General features: G+C 41.1%; 2 long non-coding RNA genes across 3 annotated transcripts; one reads left to right on the top strand and one right to left on the bottom strand.

Annotated features, from left to right (window-relative positions):
• Positions 1-5,672: 5,672 nt before the first annotated feature.
• LOC128630066 (uncharacterized) lies at positions 5,673-9,997 on the bottom strand. Of its 2 annotated transcripts, none has more exons than XR_008394304.1 (4): positions 9,594-9,997; positions 6,339-6,795; positions 6,050-6,150; positions 5,673-5,760 (listed from the first exon to the last, which is right to left on the bottom strand). It is a non-coding gene; the product is annotated as an uncharacterized LOC128630066 (long non-coding RNA). The 2 variants fall into 2 exon arrangements; XR_008394303.1 differs by having other exon boundaries at positions 6,339-7,754; positions 9,594-9,679.
• A 1,170-nt stretch (positions 9,998-11,167) lies between these two features.
• LOC128630068 (uncharacterized) lies at positions 11,168-16,351 on the top strand. Its single transcript, XR_008394306.1, has 3 exons — positions 11,168-11,891; positions 12,488-14,835; positions 14,976-16,351. It is a non-coding gene; the product is annotated as an uncharacterized LOC128630068 (long non-coding RNA).
• Positions 16,352-19,400: the final 3,049 nt, after the last annotated feature.

Genomic DNA, 19,400 nt, shown 5'->3' with positions numbered 1-19,400 from the left:
GACATAGGGAAGGGTAAGATCAAACAGCTGTGACTACAGTACACTCTCAATGTCACAAGGGACATGACGAGGTCTATGAAAGATTTGGAGAGTGAAATAGTGAAGCTGCCGGATTTGGCAGACTTCTCTAGAAAAGGAGAACATTTCAAAATTCTCCAGAGGAAAAAATCAGCTCTATCTAACCTGTAGGGTTTCCCTGCCCAAGGTGCTCTCGTCATCAAAACGTCGTAAAAATGGATGCACCCTCTCACTTTTTCTTTGGCCTTGAACACAGGAATGGACAGAGGAAGCTCATGCACTCTCTGCGGTCCAGCACCGGGCAGCTGCTACAGGAGTCTGCGAAGATCCATAAGTGTGCAGTTACTTTTTATGAAAAGCTTTTCAGGAAAGAGTTCCAGGAGAAACCAGAGGTGGCGCAGTCCTTTTATGAGGGATTACCAAAGGTCTGCGAGGAGGTCAATGCAGAGCTGGAAGCTCAAATCACTGCTGCTGAGCTTCTTTCTGCGTTGCAGACCCTAAAGAGCGGTAAGGTACCCGGTATCGATGGTCTTCCTGTGGACTTTTATAAAGTGTTCTGGCCTCTGATCGGAGAGGATCTACTGCTTGTTCTCAGAGACAGTTTGAACAAGGGGCAACTACCACTGAGCTGCAGGAGAGCAATCCTTACTCTTCTCCCTAAAAAAGGAGATTTACAGGAGATCAAAAACTGGCGACCAGTGGCTCTTCTCAGCACTGACTACAAACTTTTATCAAAGGTGTTGGCCATGAGGCTGAGAAACGTTATGGAGCATGTCGTTCATGTCGATCAGACTTATTGTATACCCAACAGGTTGATATCTGACAACATCATCCTAATTCGTGATGTTTTGGACCTCTCCAAGTCATTGGGCTGTGAATTCTGCTTGATTTCTCTAGATCAGGAAAAGGCTTTTGACAGGGTTGAACATCAGTATTTGTGGCTAACGCTAGACGCGTTCGGGTTCAGCTCTGGTTTTATAAACATGGTGCGAGTCTTGTACAGTGACATTGAGAGTATTTTAAAGATCAATGGTGGTTTAAGCACTCCATTTAAGGTTCTGAGAGGAGTCCGACAAGGCTGTTCATTATCTGGCATGCTGTACTCCTTGGCCATAGAGCCACAGATTAAGACGGTCTCTTTCAGGTGTAACCCTTCCTGGATGTGAAACGGTTTTTAAATTATCTGCCTATGCCAATGATGTTGTTGTCATTAGCAAGAAACAAGAAGATATTAATACCCTTGTAGAAAACATTGAAGATTTTGGTGTAGTGTCCTCTGCAAAAATGAACTGGGGAAAAAGTGAAGCGATAACGTTCGGCGATGAGTTGAGCAAGAAACTGGTTTTACCTGCTGGGCTGAGTTGGAACAAATGTGGTTTAAAATTTCTTGGTGTTTATCTTGGTGATGATACTTTTGTGAGAAAAAATTGGGACAATGTTTTAGAGAAGGTTGAAGGGCGTCTAAATAAATGGAAATGGATTTTACCGCACATGTCTTTCAGGGGTCGCACGCTTGTGATTAACAACTTGGTGTCCTCTATGCTGTGGCACCGCTTAGCATGTTTAGACCCTCCAGCACAACTGCTGGCTAAAATACAAGCAGTATTGGTGGACTTTTTCTGGGACCGTTTGCATTGGGTCCTGCAGAGTGTACTTTTTCTATCCAAGGAGGAAGGAGGGCAGGGACTCCTTCATCTCGCCAGCAGGGGCGCTGCCTTCTGACTCCAGTTTATTCAGAGGCTCCTTGTTGGGCCCAGAGACCTCGTCTGGAGACCCTTGGCCAGAACCATATTGACCCGAGGCCGGAATTTGTGTCCTGCTGAGTCTTTGTGGCTGATCGACTTGACTTCTCACAAACTACACAATCTCCCAAAGTTCTACCAAGGACTGTTTACTGTGTGGGGGATGCTCCACAAACAGAGAAGACCAGGCTGTGAGACCCTATCGTGGCTGCTGAAGGAATCAGTGGTGCATGGGACTCGTTTCAACGTGGAACGCGTAGCAGAACCCTTTGTGATGCAATTGTTCTGTTCAGCTGGGATTGTCACGCTAGGACATGTGGTCGAGCGATGTGGACCTGGTTTGGGACACAGCCGAATTCTCTTGTTCGCCGTAAAACTGCCGTGTGTGATCGTGTCCTGTCGCAAGATGTGGTGAAAACTCACACGACGTTTATAGTGTGATTAATGTGTTTATATGTCTGTAATGCACGTTCATAATACGATTAAAACAGGAGTAATCCACCTGTCTTAATTAGATTAGTGTTTAATTAGATTATGACCTTAATTAGATTAAGGTTGCTGTTTACATGGTAGTTTCTTAATCAAATTATGGTCTTAATTAGATTAAGAGTGGATTATTGACTGCGTTTACATGGACAACTATAATCCACTCTTAATCTAATTAAGACCATAATTTGATTAAGAAACTACCATGTAAACAGCAAGGTAGAAGAAAAAACCCACATTACTATGGGTAAATAATATAGATGGCACTAGTGCTGCACAATTAATTGAATATCGATCACGATTACGATTCTGACGGCCCACGATTAAATTAACATGATCGACTGCGATATTAACATTCGTCCTCCGCTAATAGAAAACTCAGCTGCAGCTCAAATCAAGCGCTTCCTACACTTATAGCCAATCACCATAGGTGTATATATAAAGGACTGAGGATGTGGTCATTTTCTTTAATCGCACGTCTATCATTAGAGAATCCGCATCGTGTGATCAAAAACGGAGAACGCGCATGAATTTGTTATAGAATTTGTCCAAGATTTTATTGGGAATGTTTCGTACAGAGTTGACGATCTAAATAGCTTAATTTAGCTTAAAACCGTGTAATTGCAGGGTTAAAGATACGAGCTATACGAGATCAAGCCTGCGATCAGAGCGTACGTATACTCGATGTTTACAAAACCGCAAGAATGGAAGCGAAATGCTATCAGTCAAACACATCAGAGTTAATGTATTGTTCTGATGACTGAAGGAAAATTTTACTTAACGGTTGCATCTTAAGGGTGAGCTGAGGTTGTGTATAATTAGTTTAGTAGAGAGAGAGTGTAAGAGAGAGAGTGAGTGATGTAGAAAAAAGGAAATAAAGAATTAACAGGTGCTGTGAATTGAGGATGTGTAGAAAAAAAGTATATTTAAAGCAGATGAATGAGTGTATTAGAAGCTGGGAAAGGTGAGGTTTCCTTCACTTGTTTCCTAAAGGATGCAGTAGAGGTGTGTGTGTGTGATTTCCTGTATACATATATACACTTATATAAAATATACATATATACACACGGTTGTGTGTAGTTTTAGAAACATCTGGGACTTGAATTTTCAGTGTGCACATGATAGATGTGCTATGTAATGTAATTTAGAAACAGGTGGATTACACTAATATTTTACACTAAATATGAAACTTATTCACTTCGACTGAACATTAAATGAATCTCAGACCTGAGACAGTATTACACAGTCAGTAACAGAGGCCCCTGTGAGAATCAGAACCTCAGCTTTAATCAGTGTTGTGGAATGTGATGTGATCAAATCAACAAGTTAGTATATGTGACTTGTACTCTAAACCGGTTATCTAGGAATTGTTGTAGGGGAAAAACTACTTGAGTCCAGCGCTTTCCTTTAACTGGAGCTGAAACTTGTTGTTAAAGTGTTTTTGGCCTTTTGTCAACCCTACAGTGCACGTCCTCGAGGCGCGTTCCCTATTCACGTTTTCCTACAAAATGTCACCTCCTATAATAACACGAGCACTGCTTTTTATTTATTTAAATATTTTACATATACGGATTATATACTTTATGTACATTTACAAAAGGCTGGTGCAGATTTAAAACGCTCTGAAAGTTTTCACCAAAGGAACAGAAATTATTATTATTTTTTTAAACCGGTTTATGACGCTCGTGAGTGTGGCTCTGTGACATATTTAACACCTTCAGCAAGACTTTAACGTGAACACGCTTTAAACCGGTATTTCCCGCCGCAGCACACGCACAGGTTTGTTTAAGATTAGCACGCGCACACTTATAATATCGTCACTACAGAGCCCATGGAAATTAATGCTACTTTTAAATGGTTTTACTCTTCACCTTATAAATCTGAATTTCCTGCAGACGATACTGAAGTGAATGCATTTCTTCAGGACCTTTGTAACCCTGTTATTGATTCGAATACTGCCATGCAACTGGAATCCCCACTCTCTCTAGAAGAAATTTGAATTCAGTTAAAACTATGCAGTGTAACAAAGCTCCTGGCCCGGACGGGTTCCAATTGAATTGTTTAAAGCATCTATTGGAAAATTAGCTCCATTGCTTTTATCTGTGTTCAACGAATCCTTGGAATGTGAGTCTTTGCCTCCAGCTCGGACACAAGCCACTACAGCTCTGCTTCTTAAGGAGGGTAAGGATCCGTCCTCCTGTGGTTCTTATAGACCGCTGTCTCTGCTTAATGCAGATGTAAAGGTGTTGGCGAAAGTAATGGCATCTCGTTTAGAGAACGTTATCCCTTATATCTGAAGAGCAAACCGGTTTTATAAAGGGACATCAGTTGTTTTTCAATACCCGTACGCTCTTTAAATTATTCAAAGCATTCGGCTGAGATTGGGATTTCTTTAATTCAATTCAATTCAATTCAATTTTATTTGTATAGCGCTTTTTTTGTATAGACATTGTCTCAAAGCAGCTTTACAGAAATATCAACACGGTATACAGATATTAAAGGTGTGACTTTATCCCAACTGAGCAAGACACTGAGTGGCGACAGTGGCAAGGAAAAACTCCCTAAGATGTTTTAAGAGGAAGAAACCTTGAGAGGAACCCGACTCAGAAGGGAACCCATCCTCATCTGGGTAACAACAGATAGTGTGAAAAAGTTCATTATGGATTTATATGAAGTCTGTATGGCGTTAGGAGCAGCCGTAGTCCCAGCAGTCTGGAATTAGAGAAGATTTGAGCTCCATCCAGAGGCAGAAAGGATCTGGATCTCTAGTATCTCCATAAATTCGTGTGGGGCTCGGCGAAAGGAGAGAGGGATAAAGTAGAACAGAATCTAGATGCGGACTGGTTTCTTTACTGTCATGTCCACTAATCTAGATGTTGAAAAAGCATTTGACAGGGTTGAGTGGGTTCAATCCACATCAGAGAGGAATGATATCTAAGATTTATGATTTTATTCTGGCGTTAGGTAGTGAGGCGAGTACCAAAATTAAGAATGCGTGGGAAATGGAGTTAGGAGTACAGATAAGTGAGGAGTGTTGGGAACGTGCTATAGGGAGGATACAGTCTACCACTTCCTGTGCTCGTCTTGGACTCATCCAGTTCAAAGTTTTACACAGAGTCCATCTGTCCAAGTCGAGACTTTCTGTGATGTATCCGGACGTAGAGGACAAGTGTGATAAATGCCATGGCTCTCCCTGTCATCTTGGCCATATGTTTTTCTTCTGCCCTGATCTCCATGGTTTTTGGACTGGTTTCTTTACTGTCATGTCCACTATTCTCAGAGTAGATTTAAAACCTTGCCCACTCATTACTATATTTGGGATTCCTGATGCCTCAGTTCTATTACGCTGTGTACAAAAAGATATTATCACTTTCACATTCCTAATAGCAAGACGTTCCTGCGACTGGTTCATGTAAATAACTCGTACAGTCAGGCAGGTGTTGGTTGTTTAAAGAAACCTTTTATTTAACAAAAAAACAAAATAAAAATCGGGTCTTCAATCTTCCACCTCCTTCTGAAAACACACAGATGAAATAGAAATCATACGCTGCAAGGACACAGCCAGGTTCTCTTTTACACACACCTGAGAGGAGATAAACCAGCTGAACTTTCTAATCTTACATTAAACATCCAACAAGCAGCTTTCGGGTCACAGTGAGACATTAATGACAAGTTCCTGTAACGCTTCTTCTGCTTTCGAACCTGAGGGTTACAATGCCATCTCAAACTAAAACAACTTCTATCTACAAAGCTCCAGTGCAGAAGAGTTACTCTGACCGGGGTGGAGTATTTCAGTGTAGTACCTTCTGATCGGCGATCAGCCTGCCATCATGCAGCTCACCTGCCTTAATCCCGTCCTTCGCTGCACGTTAAACGCAGTCAGTGAAACCGGTTCGAAAGGAACCTGTAGAGAGAGAGACAGAGAATAAGAGTGAATAAGTTCAGACGTTACTTTAACGTATCTGTGATCTGACTGATGAGTGCCTTGACCTCGGACATGATCTGTCTAGCGAGGTAGGACGTAAGGTTAAACACGGTGACTGTAAATAAACACTTATAAAACACAGGTGTTGACTCAGAGTGTTCACTTACGCTAAGCGCCGAATTTGCCGTCTTAGATTACAGATCCTGGCGCGCCGAGTCGCTTGTCTCTGATCCTGAGCTGCCAACACCTACAGGAACACACAGGTCTTTTAAACTCATGCACTTCGTTTTACATCTAAATCGTCATCCATGGACAGAACACACACCCTCTGCAAACAATATAAACAATAAAATAAAACAGGAATGTGTTGGAATAAAACTAAAAAAAAATAGACAGGTTTTAATTAGATGAACTGTGCATCCTTACCTCCGGGTCTGGAGCTGCAGCATGTCGGCCGTGCCCTACGTCACGGTATGGTGCATTTCCTTCACCCTGTCCTTCTTAGAGGAACACACGGGTCTTTTAAACTCACACACTTCGTTTTACATCTCCATCAGAAGACGCAGTAGGCCTAATCAAAGGCCAGATAGGTCATCTAGTCCAGATACCTTTTTGCACCATTGACTGAACAAGTAAACAAATAAATAATATTTTATATTCATTTCAGATCTGTTGCACTTTTATTATTATTAAATTATTCAACTGTTGGTTAAAGGTGCAAAAAAAGGAATCCACAATGCAATTAATGATTAACCAATTTAAATCTAATACATTAATTTTCTAGTATTTCCCCCCAGAAGTTTATGTAAATACTAATAAAAGCTTCTCATTGTTGCCAGATTGAACAATCGAGTGCAATTTGAAACGTTTTTTTTTTCTTCTGTGCATTAATTAGTTCATTATGAATTTAATCAGTTTGCTATGATTTATTCCTAAAATATATTTATTACTAAAATAAAAAAGGAAATCCAGTAGGCAATGATGTCAATAATTAATACATTTAAATCGAATAAAACTATTTTAGTATTTTCCTCCAGATATTGTACACTTAAAAAAAGAAGTAAAATAGACACAGAAAAACACAGCTTCTCATTGTTGCCAGATTGAGAGACTGAATGCAAATTACATATAAATAATTTTATTAGCTCATTATTTGGTTACACTTTGTTCTGATTTATTCCCAAAATGGAAATAGGAATTTTCCCTGCTGAAAAAAACAATCACAACAGAAACCCTCATAGAATCTGTAATGTCCCTGTAGGTCTACTGGTAATTTGTTGCTTTGGTGGCATGTTATGTCTAGTGGATACCATTAAGAACCAATAATGGCACTGGTTTTAATGGTTAACAAATTAACATGCGTTCTCCGTTTTTGATCACACGATGCGGATTCTCTAATGATAGACGTGTGATTAAAGAAAATGACCACATCCTCAATCCTTACATCATCAATCAGCATGATCCGGGGTTGTGTAGAAAGTGGGCTTGTATGAACACAGGTGTATGTGTGTGTGTGTGTGTGTGCGTAGTGAGTGGGGGCCACGCTGCTGAAGTGCACTTTGTGACTCACGATGAAGTCGTACCTGACAAATCAAGCGGTCAGCGTTTAAAACACACCGAACGCAACCTGAAGCTGCGATCAGAAAGACCGCCACAGAAAGAGAAAAAGATGGATGAACTATGGCTGAACACACCACTCGGGTCACGTGACTTCGCCGTCGATGACCGTTCCGGGAGGAGGGCTGTGCAGTCAACGATTTTCATTATCGATTTTCATCAACTATTATGGATTAGTTGTTGCAGCTCTATTTGCAACACATTATACTAAGCATTGTGTGGTATTTGAAGATGTTTGTTCAAGATAATGCAGTTAATACCCATTGCAGTTCTTTATACTTCGGGGTTATTACTCAGATTATAAATGTATTTGAGTGAGGACATTTATCACCTGTGTGCTTTTTCTGCATTGTATTAGCATATGTACTGTATGATTTAGTAAAATAATCATTAGCCATTACATTGTTATTCTGATTACTCTGGGTGTGTGTGTGAGTGAGTTCATGCTCTTGGGTGTGTGTGCTGTGTGCTGCACTTCCTCTTTTTGGTCAGGCCCTAGGCCTTGCTGTAGTTAACTTTTAAGAGACATTGTCTATAAGGAAGAGAGCGTGACTCTGTTCTTTCCCTTATTCTCAATAAATTCTCATTCTCCATATTTTATTGCCCTTGTGTTTTATTTCTATCAAAAATCTTCTCCAACACTGATAACGATCGGTCTGATGAGACCTGAGCCAGGAGAGGACCGTTCCCTTAATGCCAACAACATTCTCTAATCTATCTAGCGCAGAGGTGCCCAAACTTTTTCCTGTGAAGGGCCAAGTTTGGCCCGCAGGCCCTAGTTTGGGCACCTCTGATCTAGCGTGTAGCGGAGCGTTGATTCGGTCGCATGATTGAGTTCTATCGGATCAGACGGTGATCCAAATCTAATTGATGTCTGTGCGAGGTTATTTATGAAGCTTGGTGCAGTAGCTGATGTGTAGGTACGTTTTACGCGGTAGCGAGGCGAGGTGGAAATATGATCCATATGTATTATGAATGAGATAAGAATGATCGGAGACAACTTCAGACTGTGGAAGTGTTATAATATTTTCTATATTTAATCCGTACGTATGAGGTCAAGAGTGTGACCACCATTATGAGTAGGCCCAATTACGTTCTGATTAATCCCTACTGAATCTAAGATGGACACAACCGCTGTTCTCAGAGGGTCTTCTGGGTTATCAAAATGAATATTAAAGTCTCCGACGATTAATGCTTTATCTACAGACACAACCAGGTTTGAGATAAAGTTTGCAAATTCACTAAGAAATTCAGTATATGGCCCTGGGGGTCTGTAAATAATAATTAGAGGAATTAACTTAATTTTGTGGCTACATAACTTATACTGGTATAAAGAATTTCAAAAGAATTAAATTTATGACTAGGTTTGTGTGTGACGACTAGATTTTGACTATGGATGAGACCAACACCTCCTCCTCTACCAGTTGAACGAGGCTGATGTACATAACTGTATCCAGGAGGACTGGCTTCATTTCATGCTATGTACTCGTTTGGTTTAATCCGAATTTCCGTTAAATACATTAAATTACATTCCTCATCAGTAATGATTTCGTTAACAATAAGAGCCTTAGACACAAGAGATCTAATGTTTAATAGTCCTAGCTTCAGATTAAAGGTGCTGGATGTGCATTCAGTATGATCTAATTTTAGGTTAATTAGGTTACTAAAACAAACATTCTGAAATTGTCTATGTATTTGTATAGCTCGGGGAACAGACACAATCTCTATAGAATGTACTACAGGTGTTGGACTATTAATTGAACATTGTTTATGATGAACATTGTTATTGTAGATGATGTGCTTACGGTAGACAGTCACTTGGAGTGTAGCTTCTTGGAGATGTTGTCAGACAGCAGTTCCGCTCCGAGGCTGCTGGAGTGCAGGACATCAGGACGAAACAACCTAGGACGCTCCCAGAACAGATTCCAGTTATTAACAAACAGCAGATTCTGTTCATTACACTGTGAGGGAAATTATTCATTTTTACTTTGAAATAGTTTTGTTCTTGTTCTGTTTCATTCTCATGTGAGGATAACGACTCAGAAGGCCATGTGATGTCACTGAGATCAGTACAGAATGTTTATCTGCTTACAGAGACACAAACATGTTCTTCTGTTCAATGTTCGCCTAAACATCATCTAAGATCCTAAAACAAAGCCTGTTTTAACTGCCTCAAACCGCTTCTTATCGGTACACAGAATGATCTCATGCTCTGCGTTTCATAAAGTAAGGGGAAAAATGTATTTGATCCCCTGCTGATTTTGTACGTTTGCCCACTGACAAAGAAATGATCCGTCTATAACTTTAATGGTAGTTGTATTTGAACAGTGAGAGACAGAATAACAACAAGAAAATCCAGAATAACGCACGTCAAAAATGATATAAATTGATTTGCATTTTAATGAGGGAAATAAGTATTTGACCCCCTCTCAATCAGAAAGATTTCTGGCTCTCAGGTGTCTTTTATACAGGTTTGTTTGCTATTTGGTTTGGTTTCACTTCACAAAAACAAATTTTCACTTTCACCTCCAAGACATCTTTGGCTGTAGGGCATGCACGGTCAAAAACGTACTCGTAAGACTTTTTTCCTTTATTGAAATACGGCAATGGGGAAGGGCAAACAAACCTTTTCTGCATAAAAGTGTGCATATAAAGTCACCCAAGCACAACAAACACAGAGCTGGCTCTAAGTAAATAATTATATTAGCAAAAAATTTTGTGCATCACATCCAGCATATATTTTCTCATTGTTAAAAATAAATTAATAAAAAATCCAGAACACATTGAATTTCTGTAGTTCTATAGCTCTGTCCTTTGTCCTTGGATGTTCTTCGATTTTGGTCCATTCCTGATTGTAATGGCTGTGTTCTCGCTGGGAAAAACCAACCAGATTTACTTTAACTCTACGTAAGTGGAAGACCCCAAAGAATCTGAATTTGAACATGATTGTCTTCCCTTGAACACTAGTTCAAACAGGCCAACACTAGCAAACAGGAGTTATAACAACTTCATGCCAAAAGTGATCCTGCGGAAGGTTATATAGTTAATGATCACTCTCCCATGTTGCTGATGTAAAGCTGTTCTCCTCCACGCCGCTACAACACCGTACTGTTTATGAGCATAAATGATCTATACCAGGTTCTGTCACTGCAAAGTTTTACTACAGTAAAACTTTATACGAAATGATATAACTAAGTGCATACTTGTCTTCTTACATGCTTGGAAGTGATTTTGTTTCTATACCTAGTTTGAGAGCTTTTATTATTCTTTAATTACAACTTGTGGAACCTATTGCAACTAGAGCTCATTTTAAAATCAGACTCTTATCAGCGTGTTTCTCTCTTTTTTTGTTGATAATGGCTGTGACAGATAATTAGGAAGGTCTATTTTAATTTAGCACACAGCCCCCCAATTTTTTAATGTGAAGGAAAATAAATGGCCGTGAAAATAGAATTGATTAAAATTCAGATTTAGTTTTCTTCAGAAATTTAATTACATTTCAGATTGCTGTTCAGCATCCAGATAGCTTTGGTCTGCATATTTTGCGTACAGATATACTAGTTAATATTGGTCAGGTATGAGTAAAATGTCTACACTGTTATCTTTGTATTAGTAGTATTATTTTTTTAAACAAACATTTTCTTAGCAGCATTGACTGCAGGACTTGTGTATAATCCAAAGCCTTTTTCAGGAAACTGAAAGTCTGTGTTACGCCACGGAAAACTCGTGGCCGCAATACTCAGAGCGCGGCGCCGTTTACGGACATGGCGGACGGGGACTACACTTCCCAGCCATGACCGCGCTCAAGTTCACCTGAGTATTGATCACCAACACCTGTGCAGCTGACGAAGTTATTAAAGGCCTCGTTAAGCGGCGCGCCCTCGCGAAGTAAACGCTTAGTTCTTGTGACTTAGTGATATTACCAAGCCTTAGAGTTAATCTAGTTTTTCCCCGGTATTTGGACTTTCCTGCCTGTTATACCCCGTTATGATTCCTCGCTTTATCCCAGTTGGATTGGTCGCTGATATTCGTCTGTTTTCTGCTATTCATCTCACGTCGCTCCTGTACTCGCCGCCCTGCCCGTCTGCGCTTGTCTCCAGCAGGTAGCGTGACAATCTGTGTTGCTGCTAACAGAAACAGGGTTTTACTGATGTTTTCTAAGGCTGCAGACTTTGCCTGTTCAACTCGGTTCAGGTCTTATAGCTCTTCAGTACACATCAGGATAATTCATGCACGTATGCAGAGCCTCACTCACGCAATCTGCGCTGCATGCACGCGCGCGCACCTACACACCGACGAGAATAGCAGTCTCATTTACACCCCCACCTCCCATGATGCATGCTTTTATTAGAGAGCTGGAGTCTAGAGATTAGCACTTATTTCCTGAGGTTTAGACCAGTTTATTTTATTTTAGTCAGACTGTATTTCAAATGACTGACATCATATTTTATATATATATTTTTAACGAATACTAAATCAATAAATATAATCATCAATTTCCTAGGTTGTCAATTAGCAATTGTGCATACACACATTTCTGAAAGCGAACTGTGCATATGCATGTTTAATTGGATAGAATGTGATGTAACAATATGTTTTCATTGTTTCTGCACATTAGGAAACCCTAGTGGTTTTAAAACTGTGTAATAGGTGATTGAAATTTTTCTGGATGACCATCTATTGATGTTTTTTTCATCAGAAGTAAGATGACTGAAGAATCAGGAGACCAAGAGTCTGGTTATAATATAAAGAGACAGTTTATTGTGTTCACAAAGACAACTTGAGCACTCTATAGTCTAAACAAAAGTTGGACACGGCAGATTTTTAAAGACTTTTTTTGATGTGTATGTGCACATATGTCCAAGAAGAAAAACATGGGAAAGAAACTGAAGTGAACAAGGACAATAAAACAATTTGGAATGCACTGAACAAGTAAGAAACCACTGGTGTATTAAGCAACAGACATGAAACAGTTCAGCTAATAAAAACAACAGCTGATGACAAACATTGAGAGCTGTGAAGAAAAACCCCAAAACAACAGTCAGTTACATCACCAACAACTTCCACAGGACAGGTGTGCCATGTCTTCTTTGAATCCACCATTCAAAGGCCATACCAAGATGCAAACTACTCATCAGCAGTAAGAATCAAAAGCCAGAAAAAAAAATACAGAAATGAGCCACAGACCTTCTGGAACCAAGATTAACCTTTACCAAAATGATAGAAAGGCCAAATCTGGATCTGCTCTTTATCAAAAACATACAAGTTCAACTGTGAAACATGGTGGAGGTAGTGTCATGGTATGGGCTTGCATGCCTGTGTCTGGAACAGGCTCACTAATCTTTATTGATTTAGATTACCTTTAGCATTTATTGATGATTTAACTCACGATGTTAGAAGCAGAATGAATTCAGAAGTTTACAGGAACATTTTGCCTACCAATTTATAGAGAAATGCATCCAAATGAATTGGGAGGAAATGTATCATACAGAAAGACAATGATCCAAAACACACTGCCAACTCAACAAAGGACTTTATCAGGGTGGAAAAGTGGAAGGTTTTAGACTGGCCAAGTCAATCACCAGACCTTAACCCAATAGAGCAGCATTTCACTTCCTGAGGAGGTGACTGAATGGAGAAACCCCCTGAAAGAAAGAACAAACAAAAGGAGCTGTTGTAAAAGTCTGGAACAGCATCACAAAAGAAGAAACCAGCAATTTGGTGATGTCAATGAATTTGCAGGCTTGATGCAGTTATTGCAAACAAGGGATATAGCCACAAATTGTTATTTACTCTAATTCGCTTCAGATAAGGAACTTATCTGTTCCTATAATTTTGCTTGGCCAAAAATTTCTTTAAAAAAACTCAAAATGATCTCAAAACCAAACGTCTTTGTTCTATGAAACAAATAAATGAATTGGCCTTGCCGTTCCAGTAGTTTCGGAGGGGACTGTATGTATCAAATCAGCATAATATTGTGGTAATACTGTAGTAATTTTGACTTCAGTGCTTAAAACAAGGTCAGCTCTGTGCTAAGAGTGGATCGTATTACACTGGTCCTGACCAAAGATGATTTTTGTTTTTCATAATGCACTTTTAGTTGATCTGTTATCTAGAGGTTTTAGCCACAGGCACGTTTCATAAATTGTCATTTTCTGACCAGCTGCAAGTTGAATGACACACCTTACATGTGTCACCGGCAGCAATTAAAGACGACAAAGATGTAGAATTTTCACTGCAATGTATACGCACACACAGTCATAAACTCCTTAAAAATCATATTTATTTATTTATTTATTATGCACACCACTCAGAAAAGTATCAAATTGTTTTGCTCTACTTTGTGCAACTGTATCTCCACTTCACTATCTTCTTAGACCTTTTGTAATGCTCTATGCCTTCCATAATGAACAGTGGCATGAGCAGCCGATTGCTTGGCAAGTTGTTTACCTTATATGGTAGCTTGGGTGTGTTTCTTTATATAAATGAGTGTGGTCGTGCGCAAGCACATGAATATAGAATGCATGGGATTTATCAATGGCCAATGCATACAGCTGTGCATACTCTCGTGCTATAAATACCAATTTTCTTGTGTGTACTTACACGTTCATAGAAAGTGCATGCACACTTTGATAGATGAACCACTGGTCTAGTGGTGTTTTATACTTGAACAAGCTTTGTTTGCTTGGCTCTAAATCACTAGTTTAACTTCATATGGCCCACTGCTCCAAATGTTACTAGAACAATTTCAGCACATGGCCAAAACACAAGGTAAAATAGTTTTTCTCCAGCCAGGATATTAAAGAAGGCTCTATATGCCCTCTCTGTAGCTGGCATTGAATTTTTGTGCAGTGCCTGATGAAACTGCTCTGTCTGGCAAGTCTCTGTAGTGTAATAATCCAAAGACCAAAGAGCCAAACCTGAGTGCCGCCATACGGGTTGTGTCCGAGTGGTCCAGATACGATAGTGAGATCAAGCAGCTCCTGAAGCAGGTCAAAGGTCAGAAAGAGAGCAGAAAGTCATCTGCCTCACAGACACAGTGTACAGGTGAGCCAGATCTAACATCCTCCTTTCATGACCAGAATGTTGTAAGTTTGGTATGTATTTAGCTGCACGTTACTTTTCAAAATGTGTCCCCCATGCATCAAGGTAACATTGCAGCTCTTTTCAGAAGTGTGATTTGTCAGTTTCTACAGGCAGCCGTCGTGATGAACTTTAGCACCTTTTGAGAGGAAAGAGTGACGTTTGCAACTAAAACCCTCTTGTATAGCTCTACAAGTGCACAGAGAGATCCACAAACTGAACCAGGACATATTACACTGGCCTCGAACTCCGCAGAAGAGGAAGAACAGAGACATTTTAAAAACATTTCAGTTTTCTATTTATGAATCTTGATGGCTGAAGTCTACATTTTAAAGGTACAATAGGTCACACTTTCTATCAGAGCATGTAAGACTAATCCTTTTGTAACGGAACTGAACAGAACACCTTGTCTGTAGTGAACCAGTAATATTCAAAAGATTCAAACTGTGTATATTTAACCTTTTTTCTTTGTGTTATACGTCTGCTCTGCTGCACATAAAATAATGCCAAGTCTCTTAGGAAGGAAAGGTTAAGGATTGTGTTTTGTTGTCATCTTATGGTCAGTTTTGGAAAATTGCACTGATGAGTATCTAGGGAAATTGCATCTGCACATTCCTCAGTAATTTCTTACGATAAATTCTTGAATCATTCAACACTATAAGCTCACGATGAGTTCGTCTGTTGCATCACTGTTAAATGTTTACACAAAAGGGGAGGTTTAAGTGAAATATTAATATTAATCAAGCTGTACATGATTTTTGTATAATGTGTAACTTGTTATTCCTCCATTACAGTGAAGAGGAAATGGAAAATCATTACAATATGATTGAACAAATCAGAGAGGATGTCAGAGTGGGGGAATATGTGTAAAAGTAACCCCAACACATGCACAAGATTTACAATTTATTTATCCACATCATGAATTATTCCTGTGTTTCCATTTGATTTCAAGCCCTTTAAAGTGAAAAAGCCATGCTGTGTTTGTGACACTCCACGCTGACCTGGGTTTTTTTTTTTCTTCTTTTTTTCTTTTCTTTTTAAGCTTGGAAGTGGAAGGATGTGAATTTTCTCAGGAATAAAATGTTTATCATTCATCAGTGGTCGTCTGCTATGTCTGGAGTTATGTTACTGCATCAACGTGTACAGATATTAATCTGCTCTCCCTGATGATAGTGACTCTACCTGTTCTACCTACTCTTTATTATGTACATTTTTGTGCACAAAGGGCTAGATTCAAGAGCCAGGTATAATCAGTAGTCTGATTTCACAATAAGCTAGAAACCAGAAAACACTTGATAGTGCAGATTTGTGCTTGCTAAAAACTGCTGCTGTACTCATCCTAGGATGTTGACACGAACACATTTGTTTGCCTTTTCCTCTATTACATCTGCATACTGGTAATGATTTGTAATCCCACTATCCAGTGTCAACAGGACCCTTTTGAGTTTGCTTCCTCTCTTAGGTTTCTTCTTCATGATGTCTCGGGGAGTTTTTCACTTCCAGCTTGCTTGATAGGGATCTAAATCTACATCTGGTCCAGATGCTTTGTGACGATGTCTGTAAGTGCTATACAAAATGAAAAGTTCAACTAAAGGAATCCTCCAATAGTGATTTGCATTACAACAGCGAAATCGGGGAATAATGTCAGTTTCTTGTTAATTAAATACGTAATATCTTTAATTGTGTATTTACAATGCAGCATTATTTAATTGATAGAAAAATAGTGCAGTCTCCTACACACACACACAATAGTTTTAGGATAGTTGGTTGCTTGGGAATGAACCCCCACACTCTGATGGTCCCTGAAATAATTACTTTATATAATACCACTTAGCTCAGCTTGGCAAGTATGAGAATATTCAACAGCATACGATGCATCTTCATGCCACAGTGGCTTCTGTAGCCACATCTATGGCAGGTAGTGTCAAATAGGTTCAACAGGTTACACTTCTCGCTGGATGGCTGATGGTATATATTCAGATCAGACTGATGTCCTCCTGGATGATCTCAGTTAAAGTTGAATTTAAAGTTGAACAGTCCAGAGCCAAAAGGGTTAAAGCCCTGGAAACTCTCCCAGGCCCCGTGGAAATGGTGATGGCCTTCTCCGTGCTTGCTCTCAGGGTCCATTGGGTCTTCACCCTTGTCAAATGAACTCCTCATTTCTGCACAAGAACAGAGAAAAGGTGTCAGATATACCAGCATCTTTCGAGACTCGTGTTTTATATTACCAGAGGTGCAAACCGCTACAGTTTTCCCCTTTTTACAGTGATATAGGAGACACCTGAAAACTGCTTTTCTGCTATTTCAAAGTGCTCAAGCCAAACAGGAATAAAATTAGCCAATTCGCAAAGAATGTGGTACATGAACGACACATTCACTTCTGCGAGAGGTTAATTATTTATAACTGTCACACCTAACCAGAGATCGATTTATTTTTTTAACGGTTCCATCTGGGGAAAAGCAATACCATTACATCCAATCTAATATACTGTTGATCCATGCACCTTGACATTTAGTCTACATGCTGCCCAAAAAAATTAAAGTCTGTCTGGACCTCTAGAAATTCTGCAATGTCAGTATAATAATAAAAGAATAGGATTTGCAGTGACCCAACATTAAATTTTCTTTTCAGTATTATAGGCTATACTTTTTATACTCATTTTACAGACATACAAACAAGAATGTGTTAACAGTCAATATGTTTTATTAAGGTCAGAATCAGCCAGCCATCCATTGTCTTTACCCCTTATCCTACACAGGGTCGCGGGGAGCCTAGAGTCTATGCCAGGGGACTCCGGGCATAAGGCTGGGATGCCAAACCAACGCAGTGTGCAATTGCACACACACTCACTGCTAGCAGCTGAGGGCAATACAGACACATGTGAAATCCCAGCCAATGACAGAACAGGGAGGAGACATGACAGAAACATAAACAAAACACACATGTCCAGATGTCACTACTGTCAACAATGGAAAAGCAGGTGTTGGCGCATTTGCACTTGGAGCAGGCTGCTTCATGCGGAAATCATGATAGAACCAGCCCCCCTGGCCCCCTGGGCTGAATGTCCCAAGCAGAGCCAGGAAACCGCACGGTGTTCTTGGCAGAGCAGGGAAGCGGAGCGACGTCCCTGGCTGGACAGGTAGGCTGAGCGAAGTCCTCGGCGGAGCATGAAGGCAGAGCGACGACCACAGCTGGGTAGACAGGCTGAATGAAATCCTCGGCGGAGCATGAAAGCGGAGCGACGTCCTTGGCAGGGCAGGGAAGCAGGGCGACATCCTCGGCAGGGCAGGGAAGCAGGGCGACGTCTCCGGCTGAACAGGGAAACAGAGCGTTGTACTCAGGAGTGCAGGAAAGCGAAGTGAAGTCCCCTGTGAGGCCCAGGAGAGGAGCGTGGGTCTCCGTGAGTCCAGGGAGAGGAGCGTGGGTCTCCGTGAGGCCAGGGAGAGGAACGAAGCTCTCCTTGAAGCAGGAGGGGGGAATGATGTTCGCCATGGAGCAGGGAGGCTGAGCGATAACCACAGCCGGGCAGACAGGCTGAGCGAAGTCCTTGGCGGAGCATGAAAGCGGAGCGACGTCCCCAGCTGAACTGGAGGGCAGAGCGACGTCCTCAGCTGGGCAGGAAGGCAGAGTGACGTACTCAGCGGAGCCTGCAAGCTGAACTTGGCTGGTCATGTCAGCAGTCTGGGATGTGAGCAGAGCTTGGTTGTCCGTGTCAACTTGGTAGTCTTGGTAGTGTCGGTAGTCTTGGGCGTGGGCTGAACTTGGGCGACCAGGTCGGTAGACTCGGGCTTGAGCAGAACATGGTTGGCCGTGTCGTTAGACTTGGGCGTGAGCAGAACTTGGTCGGCCATATCAGTAGACTTGGGTGTGACATCAGGAACTTGAGACTTTACCTGGACTTCAGAGACTGGACACTGGACTTGGACCTCAGGGACTTGAGACTTGACTTGGATTTCAGAGATATGAGACTTGACTTGGACTTCAGAGACTGGAGACTGGACTTGAACTTGGACCTCAGGGTTGAGCTCTGGTGCTGGAGCCTCTCTGTTGACCTCTAGCTGGAGCTCGGCAGGTGAGCCCACCTCGTGAGTCTCAGGTTCGAGCTCTGAGGTCGCCACTTTAACCTCCGGCTGGGGCTCTGATGCTGGGGCCACCCTGTTGACCTCTAGCTGGAGCTCGGCAGGTGAGCCCACGTCGTGGGTCTCAGGTTCGAGCTCAGAGGTCGCCAGGTTAAACTCCGACTGGGGCTCTGCATGAGTTTGCCTGTAGTAGTGGGTAAACGGCAGGGCAGGTTTGCCTGCCAGACTTACCCCCCGAAAAGTTGTTCTAGCTCGACCCTCACCTCCGGACTCCCGAACCGCATCTTGAACTCCCCCACGAACTGTTCTACACTGTCCAGGTTCTTACAGTGCTTATCCAGTTGGAGCTGCACCCACTGATGGACCGGTCCAAAGAACCGGGACCACATGAATCGGAGCCATTGCTTCACCTCTGGCTTAGGGTTTAACAGGCTGGAGAAATAGAATTT

This window comes from Ictalurus punctatus, unplaced genomic scaffold (genome assembly GCF_001660625.3).
Source record: "Ictalurus punctatus breed USDA103 unplaced genomic scaffold, Coco_2.0 Super-Scaffold_100046, whole genome shotgun sequence".
NCBI lineage: Eukaryota > Metazoa > Chordata > Actinopteri > Siluriformes > Ictaluridae > Ictalurus > Ictalurus punctatus.
Note: the sequence above shows the minus strand (reverse complement) of the source record. Positions and strands in the feature narration are given on the sequence as shown.